This window comes from Tenrec ecaudatus, chromosome X (assembly GCF_050624435.1).
Source record: "Tenrec ecaudatus isolate mTenEca1 chromosome X, mTenEca1.hap1, whole genome shotgun sequence".
Taxonomy (NCBI): domain Eukaryota; kingdom Metazoa; phylum Chordata; class Mammalia; order Afrosoricida; family Tenrecidae; genus Tenrec; species Tenrec ecaudatus.
The window spans coordinates 30,321,761-30,337,434 of record NC_134548.1 but is presented as its reverse complement, the minus strand read 5'-3'; the positions used below and the strand labels follow the sequence as shown (position 1 = coordinate 30,337,434).

At 39.3% G+C, this 15,674-nt stretch overlaps 1 pseudogene; it reads right to left on the bottom strand.

The window, feature by feature from the left end:
* Positions 1–384: 384 nt before the first annotated feature.
* Positions 385–1,284, bottom strand: LOC142434842 (nuclear distribution protein nudE homolog 1 pseudogene; annotated as a pseudogene).
* Between the last annotated feature and the right edge of the window lie 14,390 nt (positions 1,285–15,674).

Genomic DNA, 15,674 nt, shown 5'->3' with positions numbered 1-15,674 from the left:
GGGCAAGTTTGTCCTGGAAAATCCCAGTTGGGTGCGGGTCAGGGGTGAGAGACAGCTACATTTAAGGAGCCTTCTCTCAGGACCACTTAGAATTGTGGGTTAGTGTAAACCCTGGTCTCATCACCCACGTTTCCGACCTTTTCCCAGAGGACCCCCATCCTGTCCCAACTGCATGACAACTCTCAACAAGGTTGGGGTCAGCAGACCACCTTTCACGGGGAGCACTGGTGACAGCATCCGAAACACAAAGCAACTGTGACTGCGGCCTTTTTTGTTCTCACGCTTACATTAAAATACAGTTAGCATTAAAAAAATGAGCTTAGAAAAGTGGAAGAGGAGCAACCCCCATCCCCCCCACCCCCCGAGCGCTGGCCCGTGGTTCTCCTAGAGCAGCATCCTGACTACAACCTTGGCTGATGGCAGTGATGGTGAGGGAGCTTCTGAAGGCGACTTCCCAAATTCCAGGCGGTCCCCCAACCCTTTGTCCCCCAAAGGCACACTGGTGCTGCTGGCCTGCTTGTCGCTGCCATCTCTGTTCTTGCTCCCCAGTGCTGAGGCTGGGCCACCGGCTCGGTGTGGGAACTGATCATAGATGAAGTTCCGGCAGGATGCAAGTTTGGATTCCAGTGCCCCAACTTTCAGCAGGAGGTCTCCCACAATGTTGAGGGCCGATATTCGGACTGCAGGGGTGAGGGGTGTCCCGCCAGCTGAGTCATCCAGACCCCATCTGAAGGTCCCTGGTGTGTTCAGGCTGGTACTGGGTCCGTGATGAACAGCAGGTGTGGAGGGCAGGGGAGCTGGTGGCCTGGACCGCGGTGTCCGTCCTCTCAGCTCCGAGTGCACTGGACAGGGCATCCAGGGTGCTGCTCAAAGTCCTCCAGCGACACGATGTGGCTCGCTTTGCTGGGTCCAAGTCGCGTTGGCCTGTTCCAGCTCTCTGATGCACTTCTGCAGTTGGCCTTTAATGGCCTTTGTCTGTGCAAGGTCATCCTCCAAGGCCGAGATCTGCCGGTAGCCTTCAGAATGCTGCATTTCAAAGTTCTCCTTGATGGTTTCTAGCTCCATGCGGAGACGGTTGTTTTCGGACAGGAGGGCCCTGTTCCTGGTTCTTATCTGCTGCAGCTGCGTCTCTAATTTGGCTTCATATTCTCGGCTTCCCTCCTGGAATTCTAGAAGCTCTTCTTGGGTCTTCTCTGCCCTCTTCTTGTAGGTCATAGGCAGGTCTTTCCAGTAGTTCGCTGCTTCTTCCTCGGAGCTGAAAGTCTTCATTCCAGAGACTTCCATTGCAAGCCAGGAAGAGGTCTACTCCTCTTGGTGCATGGTGCCAGCCTAGGGCAGCAGGTTCCCCGTGGCAGTGGTGACTTGCGGCTTGGCCTATTTCATCTATTTTTATAGGTCAGTTTTCTATGTGTGTGTGCTGTATCTTTTCTGATTTTATGTCTTATACTAGATTCTTGTAACAGTGTTAGGCGTCTTGCTTTTTAACTAAATATCATATATCCTATGTCTTTAACTTTGTGGAAGATATTCTAAACCTCTTCCTTAAAATGTCTTTTTTAACTTATCTCTCTTATAATAACCTGATTTAGTGTTTCTCAGTCTAGAGTTGATAAAAGCCCCACTTTAGAGTGTGAAGTGCAATGAAGACTAGATATAAAAACAATGATAGCAACAAGAAGTGACATTTGATTGGCATGATTTAAAAAAACTTGCTAAGATAGCAGAAAAGCAAAGACAAACAAGCAATGAATCATTGCCTTGGGCCACCAGATGAGGTGGCAAGGCACACCCCACACTGCGATGTCTAACAATAGTGCTTCTATAGTGTACACTTCTATTTTTGAATGTTTATAAAGATAGCTGTGAAACACAAGGACATGTTTACATTGTATTCAGTATGGAAAGAAGGATATTTACATGGATTTACTTGAAACTGTTAAAAAATTAAATGGTGGGATGTTTGAGGAAGTAAATTAATCTGTTTGGTTTCTTATAATTTGATTTAAACACTCCCTATATCAGTAACCCTACCACTTGTCTGTCATACTGTATGTAGTGGCTTGTGTGTTGCCGTGATGCTGGGGGCTATGTCACTGGCATTTCAAATACCAGCAGAGACACCCAAAGTGAACACGTTTCAGCAGAGCTTCCAGATTAAGAATCAACAACAAAGAAGGAATAGGCTGTCCACTTGTGAGCAATTAGCCAGGAAAAACCTTACGGACAGCATTGAAACATTGTCAGATACTAAAAACCTCATGAAAAGAAGCAGAGCATTGTCAGAGAAGTTGCCAGAATATGAGTCCCTCAGAAGGCACTCAGTATGAATGTGAAAGAGTTGCCTTCCCAAAGTAGAGACAAGCATAATGACTTCAGTGGAGAGAAGCCTATGGGAGCAAAGTCATTTGGACCCTCATTTGCTGATAGGGCATGACTTAAAATGAGGGAAAGGGCTACAAACATGATTAGTAATTGGAATTTGGAATATATAAAGTTTGAATCTAGGAAAATGGAAAGTTGAAAAAAGTAAAATGGAACATGTAAAAGTAGGCATTCTAGGCATTAGTGAGCTGAAATGCACTGCTATTGGCCATTTTGAATCAGAAACTCATATGGTTTACTATGCTAGGAATGAAACAATCAAGAGGAATGGCATTGCACTCATTGCTAAAAAGGATATTTTAAGGTCTGTCTTTAAGTACATTGCTGCCTGTGACAGGTATTACATCTATTTTAATTCAAGGAAAGTCAGTTAATACATGTATTATTCAAATTATCCACCAAGCACCAAAGCTAGTAATGAAGAGGTTGACGAATACTACCAATGTCTTCAGTCTGAAATTGACCAAACATACACTCAAAATGCACTGATGATTATTGGAGAATAGAATGTAAAAGTTGAAGGTACAGTTGGAAAATATGGATTGGTGGTGAAAGGAAGCTGGAGATCACTTGAAAGAATTTTTCAAGGTCAATGGCTTCATAGCAAATACCCTTTTTTCAACAACACAAAAGGTGATTGATCATACATATAGAAATCTCTAGATGGAATCCACAGAAATTCAACGGACCAATCTGTGGAAAGAAATGAAGACGAGGCTCAATATTATCAGTTAAAACCAGATCAGGTGTTGACTGTGTAACAGGTCATCAATTGTTCAGGTTGAAGCTAAAGAATATTAGAACAAGTTCATGAGAGATAAAATACTACCTTGAGTCAATCCCACCTGAATTTTGAGAACATCACAAAACAGAATCAATGCATTAAACACTAAGGACAAGAAGACTGGTTGAGCTGTGGGGTGACATCCAGGCCATCATTCATAAAGAAAACAAAAGGTCATTAAAAAGCTGGAAAAGAAAAAAAAAAGATCAAAGTGAACATCAGAAGACACTCTTAAACTTGCTCTTAAGTGTCGAGTAGCTAAGGAGCATGGAAGAAATAACAAAGCCAAAGAGCAGCTTGAGAAGACAAATTAAAATATCATAATGATTTGTGCAAAGGCCGAGAGTTAGAAAATCTAAAATGAAGCACCCATGGAGCATATATTAAACTGAAAGAATTCAAGAAATAAATTCAAGCTTCTAATTGAAATCTTGAAAGATTTTATGCACAAAATGTTGAGTAAAACAGGCAACATCAAAAGAAGATGAAAAGAATAGAGTCCTCTTACCAAGAAGGACTAGTGAGCATTCCACTTCAAAGGCAATATATGTAAGAGTAAGAATCAATGGCAATGAAGGAAGCGATTCATGTTGCGCTGACGGCGTTAGTCAAAAACTAGGCTCCAGGAATGGATGGCATACCAACTGAAAGGTTACAGCAAACTGACGATGCACTGGAAGCAGTCACTTGTCTATGCCAGGACATTTGGAAGACAGCTACTTGGCTAATTTATTGTAAGAGATGCATATTTGTGCTCCTTCCAAATAAAGGTGACCCAACAGAATGCTCAAATTATTGAACTATATAATTAATATCACAGGCAAGTAAAATGTTGCTGAAGAGCATCTCACAATGGTCGGAGCTGTATAATAACGGAGCTACCAGTGCTCAAGCCAGATTCAGAAGAGGACATGGAATAAGGGATATCATTGCTGATGACAGATGGCTCTTGGCTAAAAGTGGAGAATACCAGAAAGATGTTTACTTATGTTTCATTGACGATGCAAATGCATTTGACTATGTGGATCATAACAAACTATGGTTAGCCTTGAGGAGAATGAGAATTCCAGAGCACCTGATGGTGCTCATGCAGAATTTTTACATGGATCATGAGGCAGTTGTGCAAACAGAACAAGGGTATACTGCATGGTTTAAAATCAGGACAGATATGAGTCAGGGTTGCATCCATTCGCCATACTTATTCAATCTTTATGCTGAGCAAATCATCAGAGAAGGTGGATTATGTTAAGAAGAATGTGGTAGCAGAATTGGAGGAAGGCTTATTAACATCCTGAGATATGCAGATGACACAACCTTGCTTGAAAGTGAGGAGGACTTGAAGCACTTACTGTTGAAGATCAAAGATTGCAGTCTTCAGTATGGAGCACAACTCAAGGTAAAGAATACCAGAGTCCTCACAAATGGACCAGTTAGGGAATGTCCTAGTAAATGAAGAGAACATTGACATTGTCAAAGATTTCTTCTTTCTTGGATCCACAATCAATGCTCATAGAAGCAGCAACCAAGAGATCGATGAAAGGCACATTGCTTCACAATATAAATCTGCTTCACAAGACCTCTTCAAAGTACTGAAAATCAAAGATGTTACACTGAGGACTAAGATGCGCCTGACCCAAGTCATGGAATTTTCAATGGTCTCATATGGTCTCGCATGGATGTGAAAGTTGGATATTGAATAAGGAAGATTGAAGAAGAATCAATGCATTTGAATCATGGTGCTGAAGATCATCGAAAGTACCATGGACTGCCAAAAGAACCAACAAATCTGTCTTGGAAAATGTACAGTCAGAATGTTCCTTAGAGGCAAGGATGGCGAGACTTTGTCTCACATAATTTTGGGCATGTTGTCAGGAGAGATTAGTTCCTGGAAAAGGACAGCATGCTTGGTAGAGGGGCAGCACAGGGAGCCTGCCACAATGAAGAATGATAATGTCCCATATGTCCATTGTGCTAACATTGTGAAACCCTGACCTAGATCCATTGCACGCATCCTTTTTGGTACAATCTTGCTTTTCAGTACTATGACGGCTTTGTTCCACAATATAACCACTTCTCTCATCTAATCATGATTTCTCCAGTCCCACATTGTTACCACTTTAGTTCAGGCCTCCATCGCATCACACTTTGATACCTTCAAGGTCTGTTCTCTCCCCTCAGCTTTACGTTCTCAACCCCGTGGGCACAGTAATTATTTTATGACACCGATGTTAGAATACTGGCTTGTAATTCCCCCCGGGGGAAGCCCTGATCTTTAATAGGATTCACAGGACCACAGCGAGGTAGCTCGAGTTCAACTTTCAGAAATGAATTCCCAATTCTTCAAATGCTGAATTTGAGAAGCAACTAAAATAATTTTAATTCCTCCAAGGTCTTTTCCTTCTCCTGAGCAGTTGCTACTTACTGCTACGTAATGGACCATCATTTCTGATAGCTGGAGAATCCTGTCCTCTCATCTTCCAGCCTGAAGGCTACTTCTGGGGAACACAGTGTGTCCTCCCATTCTGGGTGGAGCCAACTTCCTCCATCTTTCCACCGAGAAGGAAAAGCTATTGAATTCTCTTACTAGACATTAAATTCCATGAGGGTAAATATGGAGTTCAATTTGTTATACCTTTGGCGTCTTGTACAATTCTTGGCTTATAGTAAGTTTTCAGTAAATGTTTCTGTAACATAGGAATGAATTATATATACTATTTTATTTCTTTAATATCCTGGAAAAATGGAATATTACTCAACTCACATCTTCTCAGAAGACTGCTTCCTCAAAGGAGTATGATAATACTCTCTGTATTCTTGAAAACAATGCATACATTTCAATTTAAAGTCAATATATGTAAGGTTTTTTATTTAAAAAAAGCAACCAGGCTTTTAAAATTGTTCTTTCAAGAGTGTTCATCATTGAATGCAGGAAGGAGGTGGGAGCACCGGACTGATGGTGATGGTGTGTATGCAACTCCTTTAAAGAGTGATTCAACTATGGAAGCCTATGATACGTGATGTTTATATCAAGAAAAGTGCTAAAAAATAGAAAGAAAGAGAAAGAACCACTGCGGGTGAAGGAGGAAAGGTCTGCTTAGAGGGCATTGATTTTAGGTTAGTGGCGGTGGAAAATGTGAAAAAGGCGAACAATAACGGTGGCACAACAGAGTATGATCAATGGCCCTGAATTATACACGTAGAAGCTATTGAATTGGAGACTGTTTTGTTGTGTATATTTTTGCTACAATAAAAAATAATTACACGAATAACAATGAGTACAAAGAAGAAGAAATGTTCTAACATGGTGTTAATGATTGTACAACTCTTCTGGATGTGATTGGAAGATGGAATGGTATGATACATTGAAGAAGCACCAATGAAACTAGAAAAAGAAGAGCGTGCTCGTTGTCGATGGGATGATGCTGTGGCGGTGGCTGTCGGTGATTCCTAGCAGCCCTAGGCACAACGGAAGCCAGCACTGCCTGAGTCTGGGCAGACCTCCCAATTGTTCTGTAGGAGCTCAAGTATCGCAGCTCCGGGGTCCTTTCCACTCCAAGAGGGTCGTCCTCTTTTCCCTGAAATTCGACTTTGGCAAATGGAGTGACTTTTTCTCGGTTCTGGACACATGTCCAAGCACATGAGATGAAGACGCATTCTGACTGTGCCTCCATTTCCAAGTTTTTTTCAATATTCTTCACCAACCCCACAATTAAAGTGCCTCCATTCTTTATCCAATTTCTGCATGCACATGAGGCAATTAAAATCTAGGCTTGGGTCAGGTGCACCTTTATCCTCAAAGTGACCTCTTTACTGTTTAACACTCTAAAGTGGTCTTTTGAAGCAGATTTGTAACCCGATAGACGTAAATAATGTTGCTGAATTGTACATGTGAGAAATTCTGATACGGTAAACAATTTGTTACATATATGTTTACCCCATAATTTAAAACTATGAGTCTACTTCACTCTGTGGATTATCTCCCATGACCATCTTAACCATGGCAGCCCCGGTGGTGTGGCGGAGACAAAGTGGGCTGCAAATGACAAGGTCAGCAGTTTGAAACCACCAGCCACTCCTCATGAAAAAACCTGGTTTCTACACCTGTCAACAGTTACAGTCTCAGAAACTCACAGGGGCAGCTCTATAGGGTCTCTAGGAGTCAGTATTGACTTGTTGGCAGTGAGTATCAAGGTTTTCTTTACATCATAAATATACTTTTTTAGTGTAGTAATTTTGTAACACCTAGCTCATAACAAGTATTAATTAAATCTGTACTGAAGAAAGATCAGAATGAGTAAAATATTATTTTGAAATAAGTTTCTTCTCATACTTTCTAATTTAACACATTGTGTAGAATGATTCATATATGGATTATTCTGATTTTGCTATATTTTGTATATGAAGATAAACTTGCTATAATAGCAGTCTTTTTGTTAAACTACTTAGGAGATGTTGGAATTTGGTGAAATAATTTGACAGTTCAGAATTAATTGAAACTGTAAATGTTGATGCTTCAGATTTCTTGAAGGGCAGTTTTGACAATAACAATTGCTAAGTAAGGTATTATAATAGAAACTACTTTATATTTATTTCCAAAACTGATCTACCTATTGAGGATATAGTTTGATACATCAATAAAGTATTCTCATACACATATAATTACATGCATAAAAATAAAAGTAAAATGTTTTAGGTGGTGATGTGTAAAATGTTATGATCATATGTGTGCATATGTGTCTATAAACATGCATGTATATATTCTGCATGTATATCTCTATAAGTGATGAATTAGTGTTCCAGCTATAAAGCTTCTATTTTCTTTGTGAATGACAATCTCAAGGCCTCTGAGCTGCCTCATGCTTGACCTTGGTTGAAAAGCACAAAGCATAGCAACCTTGAGACTGAGATCAACAAGATTCATTCTACAGAAACCAATGGAGAACAATAGAGAGAAAGCATGCATTCAATTTTAAGTTTTTACAGAAAATGCTCACAATATTTCTTGTTTTAAAGACTTAAGTGCAAATGTCCTTCATTTCACAAAGGGAAACGTTGCCATTCTTAACACTGCCACTTAACACTGGCGAAAGCAGGTGTTTGGAGACCCCTCTGCATTGTTCCTTTTGATAGACACATAGCAGCAGAGTCCCCACAACCCTAGGAGAATAACACAGTCGGATATGACTGTGAAGCTTTTATTAGCGCAGACCCTGACTCTGAAAACATGCTGAAAGCATTTTATTAACATTTGAACAAGAAGGTTGTGAAGCTTTAATCATGCAGTTCATATGGAGAAGCATACATTGTTTTCTACTTGAGGAGCGATCTGCTCTATTGTCTTACACCAGAGTTCATTGGAAGGTTTGGTGCCATGGCTGTCCTTTGCCCACAGAATTAGTGGCTTCATTGTCTCTCCAATTAAGTGGTGCAAAGCTGTCAAACTGAGTGGGGTGGAAGGGCAACAACGAAGAATAAATCAGGCACATTGTTTGACTAGTTAATATGTTGTACTCATTGTCATTATTGCCTAATTAATCTCCTAAAATAAACCACACTTCATTAAATTGCCATTCAATAGTCATTTTAAATTCTCTATCTTGAAAATGAAACGAAAAGTCTTCTCAAATACATAGATATACAAAGCCCACCCCATATCCTCTCAAAAGTTCACCTTGCTTCCTTACTCTGAAAGAAGATTATCCAGATGTAGCTCTCTGTATCAGGAGGGGAGAAAACCCTCACTGCCACGAGTCCATTCCGATATTCAAACCATAGATAACATGTATGTAAGAAGGTTGAAATTGATGAATAGTAATAAAAAAAGTACAGAAATGAAAAGGGCCTTTGGTTTTCAATGAAGAAATGCATAGGTTTATGAAGGAGAAAAACAAGGAGATGGCATAAAGATAATGACTAAGTGCTATTACAGAAGTTCCTAGTCAGCTCAGGGGGAGAATGATAGCTCCATCCTGGAGTTGGCTGCTGGGTTTGCCTGAAGAGAGGCTGTGTAGGACTTTGTTAGGGAAGGTTTCTGGGAAGAGGCACCATTTAAATGTCTAGGTCACAAGCATAAAGGGTGTCTGAGACAGAGGATCAGCATATGCAAAACTTCAGAGAGTGAGAATGTATGGCATGTCCAGGAAGTTGAGTGTCATACACTGTGGCTGGAACATCCATGGTCTAGCTTTCACAACAATTTCTTCCAAGCACATTATGCTAACAGGGAGTAAGGAGAGATCAGAAAATTCCTGGCAATCACATCATTATTCAATCAACTAGGAACGCAAAGCTTTAAGATACAAGGAGAGATTCGTAGAGCTACTGCCATTATATGGTATAAGAAAGCCCCAAGTAGAGGTTATATTAATTTTGATTAGGTCTTTGAGAGAAGTATGTCACTGAACATTAGTAATTGTGGATGCTATTGAGCTCTTAAGGCATGTTTGTCACTGTTCTCAGTATTTTATATCTATATGTCTGTATTATTATCTCACCTCATCACAATCAGCCGATGCAGGAGGTCCTATTATCATTCCTATTTAACAGGTAGAGAAACTAAGGCAAAGAAGGATTAAGGGATTGGCTCAAGGTCACATAGCTCAAAATGGTGTACCAGTGGAATAGATAGGCACTTCAAAAAAGTCTGTGGGAAAAAATGGAATGAAAACATAATGAAACCTTACCGCACGCCTTTCCCCAGCTCCTTTATATTACTGCCTTAGCAAAATACCATAAAGTGAGTGACTTAAGGGGCCCTCCAAAAAAATCCCACAGATATGTATTCTCTCACCATTCCAGAGGCGCTAAGTGTGAAATCAAGGTGACAGCAGCGTTAGTTACTTCTGGAAGTTCTCAGGGAGGATCCATTCCATGCCTGTTTCTCACTCAGCCTCTGGTGTTTGCTAACAACCTTTGACTTGTGGATACATCACTCCAGATTCTGCTGTTATGTTTTCATCTTTTACTTCTCTGTTTGACCCTGTGTGATGTTACCTTAAATGATATTACTTATTAGATTTAAGATCTCCCCGCCTCTCCCAAAAACAACCCAATAAGATCTAGTTGGTTCCAACTCATAGTAACCCTATATCAAGTTTCTGAGACTGAAAATCTTTATAGAAGCAGACTATCTCATCTTTCTCTAATAGAGTGACTGGTGGTTTTACATTGATGACCTTGAAGTTACCAACCCAATACCTCACCCACAGTACCACCTTATTTCAAGATTATTAACTTAATTGCATCTGCAAAGACCTTATTTTCAAATTAGGTCACATTCAGAGGTACAATAGAGTAAGATTCAGTTATATTTGTTTGTGTGTGTGTGGGGGGGACACACTAGTCAGCTCACAAGAGGTGAAACCAGATATTAAATCCAAACACTCTGACACCAGTCTTCATGTGTTTACCCTCTATTCTCTATTGATTCAGAATAGATAAGTAATATTGCCTTTGAAAGTTGACACAGGGTCATACTGAAAACTTGGCTAATGTAAATAAAAGGACAATTAAATTGAATATACATTTGAAAGGTAAGAGAATGAAAGAAAACATTACTTCCAACAGCCTTTCAGAAGCCAGATATCAGACAATGACTAAATATGAAAACAAAATGACTGATTAATTTCTATACCCTTCTAATAAATGAAGAACCCATTCTATCGTTGTTGACTATAGTTAATGCTAAGGGTGGTTTCTGAGAGGACATGATTGCTTACATAACCCTTGTAAAAATGCTCTGAAATATGTAGAAGAAATCCATTCCAGTGTTAGCTTCTTCAAGAAACTAAATTAAGATGAATCTGAACCCACATGTTTTGGAAAGATCTCAAATATGTTCCTATTCAGACCAAAAGCAAAATAACTTTATTTTCAAGCCCTGAAATATTCTTCTAGGGATAGCAAATGGAGTTTGCACTATCATCCTTAATATATGATCATCATTTCTGTCTGATTTGATTAGTATGTATCCAGGATATGGCGCTTACCACTTTGCTATGGATCTGGGATAGAAAACTAGAAGATGTATTGTCAGATGTTCTAGTCCAACCATTCTGAACATTTTTCTGTCCTAACTCACTAGTTACAACACCAAACTATCCTCTTCCCAATCAGAAAGCTTGGCATATAACTCCAAGTGGATACTATTCTTACAGGAATGTGCTTGAATCTTTTCCTGTAGTTAGAAGGAAATTTAACTCCCACAGACAATTATTTTATTGGTGCATACAGAGTGTTCTTCTACAGCATTTCCCTACAGCCCACAGATGAAATTTTGGAAATTTCATTTCCAGTCTCTATTTTAGTAAGTATTACATTTTAGGTCAACATTCCTCAAGAAAATGCAAGACTGAAGTTTTACTAGTACATCAATAAAGAGAAAAATCACAATAAACAATAGAGAATGACTAGGTGGTGGGATAAAAGGATGACTATTTAGGAATATTGAAAAGTACATGTGGCAAGAGTAGTAGTACCGTGATTGAACTATCAAGCCAGGATCACCAGGAATGCTTAGTTACTCCTACAAGCTGCATTATATATTGATATTCATTTCTAGAGAAATGATCTGTAGTATTTCATAAAATACAGTCAATAAAAACAGATAACATAACAAAGAAAGATGAGATCAAATAAGATCATAGATAGGAAAACAATCTTAAGAGCAATATTAGCAAACAGTGCATCTATGAGGGAGGAAAGAATGGTCTCACTACCACAACCACTAGCCCACCATTCCCACATGTTCAAGAAGGCAATCCTGCTGGCTTTGCCCTATATATTTTTATTTTTGAAGAAAACAGATCTTCACAGCCAATTTGCACCATTTTCCCATTTCCTGCCTATAAAATTCCAGGATCTGCCAGTTTTCCTTCAGTTGAAAAGTCCATGGTATTTTCAATATACCTCACCAGCATCATAATTCAGACATATAGATTCTTCTTTGTTCTTCTTTATTCAATGGCCAACTTTCACATGCACGTAGGAACCCAACTTATTGCCATTGAATTAAGTTCAATTCATGGCGACCCTGTGGGACAGGTAGAATGACTCCTGTGAATCACAGTCCAAGATGCAAATATCATGGGTTTGGCATACCTCAGTCCTTGCTTTGCAACACTTTAAAGAGGTCTTGAGCAGCACATTCACCCAATGCAATGTGTCCATTGATCGCGTCACAGCTGTTTCCATGAGCATTGTTTGTGCATCCAAGCAAGACTCAATCCTTGACAACTTCCATCTTTTGCCCATTTATATGATATTGAGAGGATTATGAGGATTGGTGAGGATTTTGGCCTTCTTCACATTGAGTTGCAATCCTGGATTTTCATCAGTAAGAGCTTCATGTCCTCCTCACTTTCAGCAAGCAAGGTTGTGTCATTTGCCTATCTCAGGTTGCTAATAAACCTTCCTCAATTTCTGCTGCTGCTTTTTTCTTCATATGATCCACCTTCTTTGATGATTTTCTCAGCATGAAGATTGCATAGGTGTGATGAGAGGATGCAAGCCTGTTGAACACCTTTCCTGATTTTAACCCACACAGTATTCCCTTGTTCTGTTCACACAACTGCTTCTCGATCCATATGCAAGTTTCTCATGAACACCAGGAAGTGTTCTGGAATTCCCATTCTTCTCAAGGCTAGCCATAGTTTGTTATGGCCCACACAGCCAAATGCATTTGCACAGTCAATGAAATACAACTAAACATCTTTCTGATATCCTCTGCATTTAGCCAAGATCCATCTGACATCAAAAATGATATTCCCTGTTCCACATGCTCTTCTGAATCTGGCCTGAACATCTGGCAAGCTCCCTGTCAATGAACTGCTGCAACTGTTGTTAGATGATGTTCGGAAAAATTTTACTTGCATGTGATATTAATCATAGTGTTATAGGATTTGAGCATTCTGTTGGGCCATCTTTCTTTGGAATGGGTACACATATGGATCTCTTACAGTTGGTTGGCCAGTAACTGTCTTCTAAGTTTCCTGGCACAGATAAATGAGTACTTCAAGTGTTTCCTTAGCTTGTAACATTTCAGTTGGTATGCCATCAATTCCTGGAGCCTTGTTTTTGACTATTGCTTTCAGTGCAGCTTGGACTTCTTTGTTCAGTGCCATTGGTTCTTTCCAGAATCTTCCTCCTGAAATGGTGGAATGTAGATTAGTTCTTTTTGACACAGAAATTTTGTGTATTCGTTCCATCTTCTTTTGATATTTCTTGTACAATTCAATATTTTGCTCATAGAATTTTTCAATGCTGTAACTCTAGTTTGAATTTCTTCTTGAATTCTTTTAATTTCACATATTCTGAGCGTGTTCTTCCCTTTTGGTTTCTAACTCTAGGTCTGTGCATATTTAATTATAATTTTTCATTTGTCTTCCTGAGCTGCCCTTTGAAATAGTCTATTCAGCTCTTTGACATTATCATTTTTACCATATGCCTTAGCTACTGTACGATTAAGAGCAAGTTTCAGAGTTCCTTCTGACATCCACTTTCATCTTTTCTTTCTTGTATTTTTAATGACCTTTTGCTTTCTTTGTAAATGGTGTTCTTGATGTCCTCCCACAGCTAATCAGTTCTTCTTCTTTTTTTTTGCTAATCAGTTCTTCTATCATTAGTATTCAATGTATCAAATCTGTTTTTGTTATGTTGTCAAAATTCAGGTGGGATTGACTCAAGGTAGTATTTTGGCTCTCATCGAACTGTTTAAATTTTCTTTAGCTTCAGCCTGGGCTTACATATGAGCAATTTATGGACTGTTACACAGTCAGCCCCTGGCTTGATTTTTGCTCCTGATACTGAGTTACCCCATTGTCTCTTTTCACATATATAGTCAGTTTGATCCTTGTATACATCGTCTGAAGAATTCTATGAGTATAGTCACTGTGTTGTTGACAAAAGATATTTGCTCTGAAGAAGTCATTGGTCTTACACAATACTATCAGGTGATTTCCAGCTTCATTTCTATCACCAGGAGCCTATTTTTCCAATTACTGTTCCTTCCTCTTTGTTTCTAACTTTTGCATTCCCATATCCAATAATTATCAATGTATTTTGATTGCATGTTTGATCAATTTCAGAATGAAGACATTGGTAGAATGGTTCTGTTTGTTCATCGGTAGCTTTGGTGGTCACATTGAATTAATTTCCTTGAATTTGGAGAGATATCATCATCTCACAGGCAGCATTGCATTTTTAGGCTACATCTTGAAATGTTCTTTTTCACAATGCATGCAACACCATTCCTTCTTGATTGTGTCATTCCCATCAGAGTAAATCATAGGATTTTCTGATTTACAATGGCCAACTAGTCCATTTCCGCTCACAAATGCCTAGGGTAGCAATGTTCATGTAGTCCATTTAATTTTGATGACTTCCAGTTTTCCTAGATTCATATTGCATACATTTCAAGTTTTGATTATTAGTAGCTTTCTACAGCTGCTTCTTCTCATTTTGTGTTGTGCCTTATCAGCAAACGAAGGTCTCAAAGGCTGTACTCCATCTACATCATTATCATCAAATCTACTGTGAGAAAGCAACTGTTCCTCAGTGATATTTTGAGTGCCTTCTGACCTGAGGGATTCATCTTCTAGTACTATCTCTGACAATGTTCTGCTGCTAGTCATGAGATGTTTAGTATCTGGCAATATTCTCCCGCAATTCATAAGGTTTTCAGTGGTTAATTCCTGTGAAGTGGACAGCCCATGCCTTCTTCAAAGTCTGTTCCTAGCCTGGAATCTCTGCTGAAACTGGTTCCCTTTGGGTGACTCTGCTGGTATTTGAAATACCAATGACATAGCTTCCAACGTCACAGCAACACACAAGCCACCACAGTATGACAAACAAGTGGTGGGCATAAATGAATGAATAAACCAATAGTCTTGTAGCTCCTTAAAGGAATGGTAATATAATGCGTTAACTTCTATTTAAGTAGGATAACAATTTAAGCCCTACATTTATTTGACTTAATGAGTCAGAGGTCCATTTGCAGATCAGGGATACATTCTATTGCATTCTTACTTTTGTAGACCATAACCGAAGGAAAGAATGCCGGAGGGCCCTGCAGCAACTTTTCATTCCATCAATCTACCAATGATCACTCCATTGTCTAGTGCTAATCCGTTTCCTCTCTGTCCAATCGCAAGTTGTCTGGAAAATATGGGCAAAGACATGTATATTTGGTAAATAGCACATAGTTGTACCACAAAGTGGTGCTTTACATCTATATGGTCCATTTATGCTGATGCCATCTGAATCACCATTGTGTCCAGGACGCAGTTAAAAGGTGTCGATGGAATAATCATGTGCTTCTGAATCACATGCATCAGATAACAGCAGTGAGTGAAAGGAATTAAAATATACTGGATAAAAAAATAACAGAAGGTAGAATGTGGTGGATGATGTAAAGAAGTTGTAAGCCAGCAGGGTGGCAGAGCTGAGGAATTAATGATAGGTGACTGGGAACAAGCTAAATTGGGTGGAGTGAATCTTATGAATAAATTTT